This window comes from Rosa rugosa, chromosome 7 (genome assembly GCF_958449725.1).
Source record: "Rosa rugosa chromosome 7, drRosRugo1.1, whole genome shotgun sequence".
Taxonomy (NCBI): Eukaryota; Viridiplantae; Streptophyta; class Magnoliopsida; order Rosales; family Rosaceae; genus Rosa; species Rosa rugosa.
Genome location: NC_084826.1, coordinates 29,418,579 through 29,426,854, shown reverse-complemented (window position 1 = coordinate 29,426,854; position 8,276 = coordinate 29,418,579).

The following is an 8,276-nucleotide window of genomic DNA, read 5'->3' as shown; positions in this document are numbered from 1 at the left end:
CTCAATAAACTTTTATTTTCACCCAATAAAAGATTTTGAATTAATGTAATCTTCTCCATTTCTCCCTCCATCAATGTTTTATTTGTCTAATTTTAGGGAGATTAGTCCCCTTTCCAAATGCCCAAATTTTATTGGTTTTATCGCCCTAATAAAGGGTTTTGAATTTATGTAATCTCCATCTTCTTCCTCAATCAAAGTTTTATTTGTCTAATTTTAGGGGAATTAGTCCCCGTTCCCCCCCCCCCCTAATAAAAGATTTTGAATTGATGTAGTCTTTTCATCTTCTTCCTCAATTAAAGTTTTATTTGTCTAATTTAGAAAGATTAATCCCCCATCCCAATGTCCAAACTTTATTGGTTTTGTTACCCCCAATAAATAATGGGGGCAATAAACTATTTTTTTTTCTTTTTTATGAGGGGAATGGAGCAAATAAAAATCTCCGGCGACCTTTTTGGTGACCTATGAGATCTCTGACGACTTCTTTTGGAATCTCCAGTGAAGTCCGGCGACCTCTGCCCTTTGGCGAGGTTTCCGGCAAAGTCTCTGATGATTTCTCTCTCTCTCTCTCTCTCTCTCTCTCTCTCTCTCTCTCTCTCTCTCTCTCTCTCTCTCTCTCTCTCTCTCTCTCTCTCTCTCTCTCTCTCTCTCTCTCTCTCTCTCTCTCTCTCTCTCTCTCATATATATATGTGTCAATGGGGTATGGGCAAAAAAGTTAAAAAATAAAAACTTAATTGGACATTAGGGAACATAATGAGACATTTTAAAGGCCGTAAAAACTAACAATTAGCTGGAGTAAAGAAGACTAATGTTAGGAGTTAGGACTCTTATGCTATAATTACATATGGTCTTGGGCTAGTGTGTTAATTTACCTAAATGAGCTGCTTGAGCTCTACAAGTATATGGGTAATTGGATTCGGGTCGGGTCATCTTGTGAAAAGGGTGTCTAGTGTTATAGCAAATAGAGTTATCATAGTTAGTTAAAACTCGTATAGAACTTCAGTACGCATATAATTAACAAAAACTTCAATACGGCGTATTAAAATTGTAGACTCGATTTTTTTTGCGTATTATTGAGTTTGACCTTTTTAAACACGTTTTATACACGTACTCGTTTTATAAGGAGCAAAAATACTTGGAAGTTAAAAAAATAAACTAAAGCAATAGTTAGTTAAAACGCATACAAAACTCTAATACGCGTATAATTAAAAAAAAACTTCAATATGGCGGATTGTAATTCAAGTGCTTGATTACCGTATAATGTGTCATATCATTGTCTTCATGTTTTGTCACATTTCAGAAATGTTATAAAGTAAAAGCAAGAGTTGAGAGTAGATTATTGAGAAGTTTTAAATACACACCCCTAATTACTTAATACACATTCCATACTTAATACACCACCCATTTAATTTCTCATTCTAATAATTTACTAAATACACAACCCAAAGTACCTAAAATACCCTTAATCTCAAAAATCATGAAATATCCTACTTTTTAACTATATTAAGGTTACTATTTAATATGATTAGTATATTCTAGTATATTGATATTTATTACTTGTGTTAGTTATTGAGAAATCCATAAAGATTTATTATTGTTCCCTTTAAATAGATGCATATAAATAGGCTTTGTGTTATTTGAGCTCTCATCCACCAAACATCATGTTAATCAAGTATAAAATTATGAGTTGAACATTCAACCAAAACTATACCAGGAGTTTCTCCATAGTGACGGAACTAAATAGTTGTCATTAGAGGGGCCAAACAAATTAACAATTACAAAGTTTTTTCACCTGTGATGTTTTATATTAGAAAATAAATTGATTAATCATAACTCTTAGAACAAAAAAGGAAATTAACTAAAAAATGGGAGTAAAGCGATATGTTTTAAAAATATGTAATGCCATTGATTTTGAAATTCTAAATATTATGGTCTCTAACCTCATCTAATTACAATTTAATAAATTAGATAGTTTATAACTTTATTCTTGTATTAAATTGGGAGGCCATGTATAGAAATTTGTTGTGTTTATCTAACTATTTATACATAAATAGAATAATATAAGGAAAATATGACTTTTTTTTCTTCTTCTAATGCATAGATGTCTGTTTTGGTCATTTAACCTACCTACAAAATCTAATTTGAAATATAAAATAATAGGAATGTGTATTAAGTGATTAGGGTGTGTATTTAAAATTTCTCTAGATTATTAGTTATTTTCTTACAAAAATAGCGTTTTATATATATATATATCCGTAATTTTATTTTTTTTGTTTTTTACTACTTGCCAAATTATACACGTATAATTTAAATTTAAAAATTTGCCGTATCACTTTTTTTGACCAAATATTTGACTGTATTGTTAGATAAGGTAAATCGAATAATACACGTACTGTTTAAGGATATCTCTATTTGTGTTTGGCCCAAACTCTAGGTTACTTGACCTAGTGGTAATAGGGTTAAATTAGAAGGATCTAGATTCCTATTCAATGTACGATTACTTTCCTTGTACGATTGAGATTCTATGCATTGTAATCCTCTATATAAAGAGGCCCCTATTATCAATGAGAATACACAGCAAATTCCTCTCAATTTCAGTTTCTCTACAACACGTTATCAGCACGAGCCCTAACCCTAGCTTTAGAAACCAAAACCCCAGAAATTGATCAAGCTCCACCGGATTAGCCTTGCCTGCGCTACTACTGCCCCCGCAGCCCCCGCGTCGTAACTCAACGCTAACCCTACCAGGTTAGCCTCGCTGCCTCTATAGCACCCGCAAGCCCTGCTTGCCTTCCACCTTCGCGCGCACTCGCCTGCCCTTGCGACCGCGACTCACCAGCGACCCCGCGGCATCTCCGCAGCGTCCTCGCGGCATCCCCGCAGCTTCCTCGCTACCCCGCGGCATCTCCGCAGCGTCCTCACAGCCCCGCTGCATCTCTGTAGTTTCCTCGCGGCCCCGCAGCATCCTCGCTGCCCCGCGACATCTCCGCAGCGGCCTCGCGGCATCCCCGCAGCATATCTGCAACGACCCCCGCGACTCCGCATTCCCGTGACTCGCCCGCGACCGCGTGACCACAGCAACCCTAAGCTCGCTTGCTGCCCCCGCAGCCCTACGCTCACCCGCTGCCCCAGCAGCTCCTACAAGCCCCTGCGTTTGCTGCTCCCTCCTGCGCGCATTGTATCTGCTGCCCCCGCGGCCCTGCAGCACCAGCAGCCTATCCCCGCAGCCTGTTTTCCAACATGCGCGTGTTCTCAAGCCCTGAATCAACAAGTAAGTCTTTGAGATTAAAGTTCCCGTTTTTGAGTTTTTCTCCTTTTTCTCTTTTTTTCTCGGGGACTTGCAACATCCCTTCTTCTACCCCCCTATCTTCTTCATAGGGGAGACCAATAGCCGAACTGTGGGGGTTCGTGCTCACTCCAAGCTTGGAGCTTGTAGAGTCCTCCAAACTTAGAGTTTGTTGAGAAGAAAACGATCGACCACATACATCGTCGTTTCGATCTAATCCAAAAACCCCTATTGGAATCGGATTTTCTTGGAAGCGACTACGCTCAGAAAATCCCTAATTTCTTGGAAGCGACTCCGCTCAGAAATTTTATATGTTTTCGTGGTAGCCTTACACGCTCCGAAACTAACCCTAATTTCTTGTTCTCTTTAAGGATGAGTAACCTGAACAAATTGGACTTTGCTCCATTGGGAACAACTGGCTCTGAATATCACAGGTGAGTTCGTGATGTCCGCCAGCATCTCAAGGCCGATGGAATCCTGGATACGATTCTCGAGCCTAGCCAGGACGTGCTAACTGTTGAGCAAGCTCAAGCTTTGGAAGCAAATAGAGCAGCCTTAGAGGCAAATAAGGCGAAAGCCGTCATCCTAATGACTCGTCATATGGATGATTCGCTCCAGTACGAGTGTATGAATGAAGAAGACCCCAGAAGGCTGTGGGCCTCACTCGAAGAAAGATTTGGCAACGTCCGTGACTCCTTCCTTGCTTCCTGACCTAGAAGTGAGATGGCATAGCCTCCGCTCCTATGATTTCAAGTCAGTTCTTGACTACAACTCGGAAGCACTTCGCATTAAATCCTTAATGGAATTCTGTGGTAAAGAGATCACAAATGCGATGTTGATTGAGAAGACTCTCTCTACCTTCCCCGTTTCTGCATTGATGGTTGCTAAGAACTATCGAATTGATGTTACTGCAGGACGGATCACAAGGTTTCATAAGCTCATTGGAGCTATGAATATCACTGAAAAGTATGACAACATCCTTGTGAAGAACTATAATTCGAGATCAGTGGAAATAGAGCATATTCCGGAATCCAATTATAGTCGTGCCCCTAAGAGAAGGCGCCAAGAGCAAAACCCTAACATTAGGGATACTTCTGGACTTTCTGGTCCATATAATCGCTCTACTTGGGAAGGTAATCGCCAAAATAGGCGAACACGGAACCGAAGAGGTCAACGTGGAAAGAGAGAGGGAGGCAACGCCTCTGGCCATGTTGGTGGCTCCACTAACACTAAGAGCCATCCTAATGACGCTTTCAAAGCGCCTCAATCAATGGAGTTTGAGCAAAGAGATGTATGTTCTCAATGTGGAGTGTCTGATCATTGGGCACACATTTGTAGAGCTCGTGAAGAAATTGTCACCGCCTACAAAACATATTGTGAAGCAAGAGAAGCTCACTATGTAGAACAAGAAGATCAAGAAGATGATCTAGAGTGAAGGGTTGAAGACTACGAATCTGGCTGGGATCAATAGATCGCCAATTCTGTTTAAGTCTTTATTTTCCAAGAGATGTAGGCAATTGCCATATTATTTTTGTAGTAGATGCCTATGGTTTAGTCTTTCTTCAAAGTAGGCGTACTCAATGTAAATGTGATGTCTAGGAAGGTTTTGAGATAAGTGGTAATTAAGCGAGCTTTGCTCCACCGACATCTCCCTACTCACCTGGTCACATTTGCGTTGGAATTACCGAAAGAAGTTAGACGACTACCATTGTTTTGCATTAGCTAAGCATTTGGATTAGATTCTCTTAATGATTAAGAGACAATGATGTACTCCGTTGGCTTATGAATAAAATTTTGAGTTCTTTTCATTATGACTCCATTTTGATTCATGAGCATGTTACTTTGTGACTACGATGGCTGGGCCATCAGTATTAATTCAAGGACATGGAATAGCCCAAGTTCTCTTTGCCAAATGGCACCTTGATTAATGTCACAGAAACTCTCTACGCTCCTAGGGCAACTCGCACCTATGGATAGCCAACGGATTCCATGCGAAAACGCATGTAGAGAACAGAAATGAGTTCCTTTGTAATGCCTCTAATGATTGCGAACGAAGGCGCATCTTAGAGAAGTTTATGTGTCTCTCTAGTGGACTCTATGTCACTATTCGAGCTATTAAATCCAATAAAGTTATGAGAGAAGATCTCTTGGATTTAAACACATATTGGCTTTGTCTCGACAGGATAAGTCACCCTGGTCATGATATGGTGATCCGTCTACTAAAGACTTCACATGGACACCCTCGAGCGAAATGAAGCAAGAATCAAAAATTGGTTCCTGGACTTAGCAAGACCACAACAATTGCAGCATCTAGCGCTGCAGCTGTCTTGGAGCGCCATATGGCCGCCCAAGTCCCTTGTGACAACGCCATATATGGCGCTACCCATGGCCATGACGCCATGGATGTCAATCCCCATGGTTATAACGCCATGGATGCCACTTCCCATGGTCATGACACTATGATGGGTGATGTAGTCAAAAACTTTGCTTCAATATGCGTTTCAAACGCTCAGGCCCAACCAAAACTCTCCTTGGTTGCTTCTAAGGCCTCTCGCTCATTTTACAAAGCCACTTCCTTAGGAAAATTAGGACTGAGACCGTCCTATGCAAAGGATATGAAAATACTCATTATGTTCTTCCATAGAATCCGTAGGGATTCTGTGGACTGATTCCACCAACTTTCGGACGTTTAAATATCTCATGATGTTGGTTGATATGCAAACACGCTGGTCACGTGTTGTGCCATTGTCCACTTGTAATGCTGCTTATGAAACACTCCTAGCACACATCATATGACAACGGGCTCACTCCCCGAATCATCCTATTCAGTCAATTGGATTTGACTATGCTAGTGAGTTTACATCGAAGACTTTCGATAGTTATTGCATTTGGGACTGATGTTGGACATCATATTCCCATGAGCACACCCAAATGGTCTCGCGGAAACGACTACGATGGTAGTCCGGACATTGGTAATGCGCACCAATATCCGCCTGGGGTGATGCAATATCGCATGCAGCTATGCTAATTCGTCTACGACCTACCGCCACTCAATGTCTCTCTGCGTTACAGCTAGTGACTGGGTACAAGTATTTTGTACTTACGCACATTTGAGTGAGCCATTTATGTGCCAATTGTGCCGCCACAGCGCTCTATAATGGGTCCTTACAGACGAATGAGCAACTCAGTTGGATTTGAGACTCCAACAATCGTCCGCCACTTAATGCCCTTGCTAGGCGATCTCCTTACCGCTAGATTTGCGGATGTCACTTTGATGAGACAGTCTTCCCGTCGTTAGGGGGAGATACGAACACGAATGTTCAATAGGAACGACAGGAATTGTCGTAGTCTGTCCCCACTACGTCTCATCTCGATCCCTGTTAAAGTGACGAGATCACACAAATATGCTGCAAACATGCCTGCAAGGATGGACGTCCCTACGAGAGGACGTAGCGCCACCCTACACAGAGGTAGGCATGGCGCCAACGCCATAGAGAGTGGCACTCTGGCGTTACAGGTCATGGCCCCAGCTAGGATGCATGGGAGGCCCGTGGGTTCGAAGGATACTTTGGCACATTCCAATCCTTTGATCATCGACACTCAAAATCCGTCTCATGAGAATCTTCCGGGTTATGGTTATCGTTGGGGGACGCCTCAACGTTAGAACCCTATTCCTGAGAATATAGAGCTCTATGAAACTTACACTAGTGTACATGAGATGTGGGATAGAAACTCCATCATAATTGATGATGTAGTCGCGCATGAGTTTGTTGAGTCTGATGATATCGAACCACGCTCCGTTTATGAATGAATGCCAACGTAGAGAGATTTGGCCTAAATGGAAAAGATGCGATCCAGGTTAAGATGGATTCTCTAACGAAGAGGAAGGTTTTCGAGCTAGCGATGCCAACACCTCCTAACATAAAACCTATTGACTACTGGGTCTTCGTTAGAAAGCGTGCTGAGAAAAAGAGATGGCAATCTCGCCTTATGGCGCAAGGCTTCTCACAAAACGCCCTGGAATCGACTACGATGAGACATATTCTCTCGTAATGGATGTCATTGCACTCCACTACCCTGTCAGTTTGGTAGTTTCCAAATAACTGATCATGCAGCTTACAAATGTGGTCACTACGTATCTCTATGGGGATCTAGATACGGAATATACATGAAGGTTCATGGTGAACTTCATTTACCCAAGTCAAGTGGCTCTAGACCACGGAGCGCGTTTACAAAGAGGTTGAAACGCTCACTAAAGTGACTACTTGATTGGGAAGGGATATGCCCACACGTTTCTATAACAAGTTTCGGATTCTATCGCGGTTCATGTTGGACATGATCTTCGTTAGAAGCCCTTAAAGAGTTAAGGGAAACCGCTGAACACTTGAAATCCAATTTTGAGATGAAGGATTATGGGAGAACACGATTATGTCTCGGTTTGGAACTTGAGCATCGTGTTGATAGATGCTTAGGCATTTTGACAAGGTCAAACCTTCAAGCACCCCCATGATCGTCCGTAGTCTTGATCCTGAAAAGGATCCTCTTCGTTCGAAGGATGATGATGAAGATGCGCTAGGGGCAGAAATGCCCTAGTTAAGTACAATAGGCGCATTATTGTACATAGCTCAATGCACAAGACCGGACATCTCATTTACCATAAACTTGTTAGCTAAGATATAGCTCTGCGCCAACGCGACGCCATTAGATTGGTGTAAAAGATATCTTTCAGTACTTGAGATGTACGATTGATATGGGCTTGTTCTATCCCTACAGAGAGAAGATGGATTCAGACCCATCACACACCAGGAACGCCGCCAACACTGGCCTGCGTCCACTATCCCCATCCCAAAACGACATGTGTTTTGGAAGGTTTAGCTGATGTTGGGTATCTCTCTGACCCACACAAATGTCATTCCCAAAATGGTTAAGTGTTCACCATGGGTAAAGACCGTGATATCTTGGAGGTCTACAGAAATAGACCCTAGTCGCTATA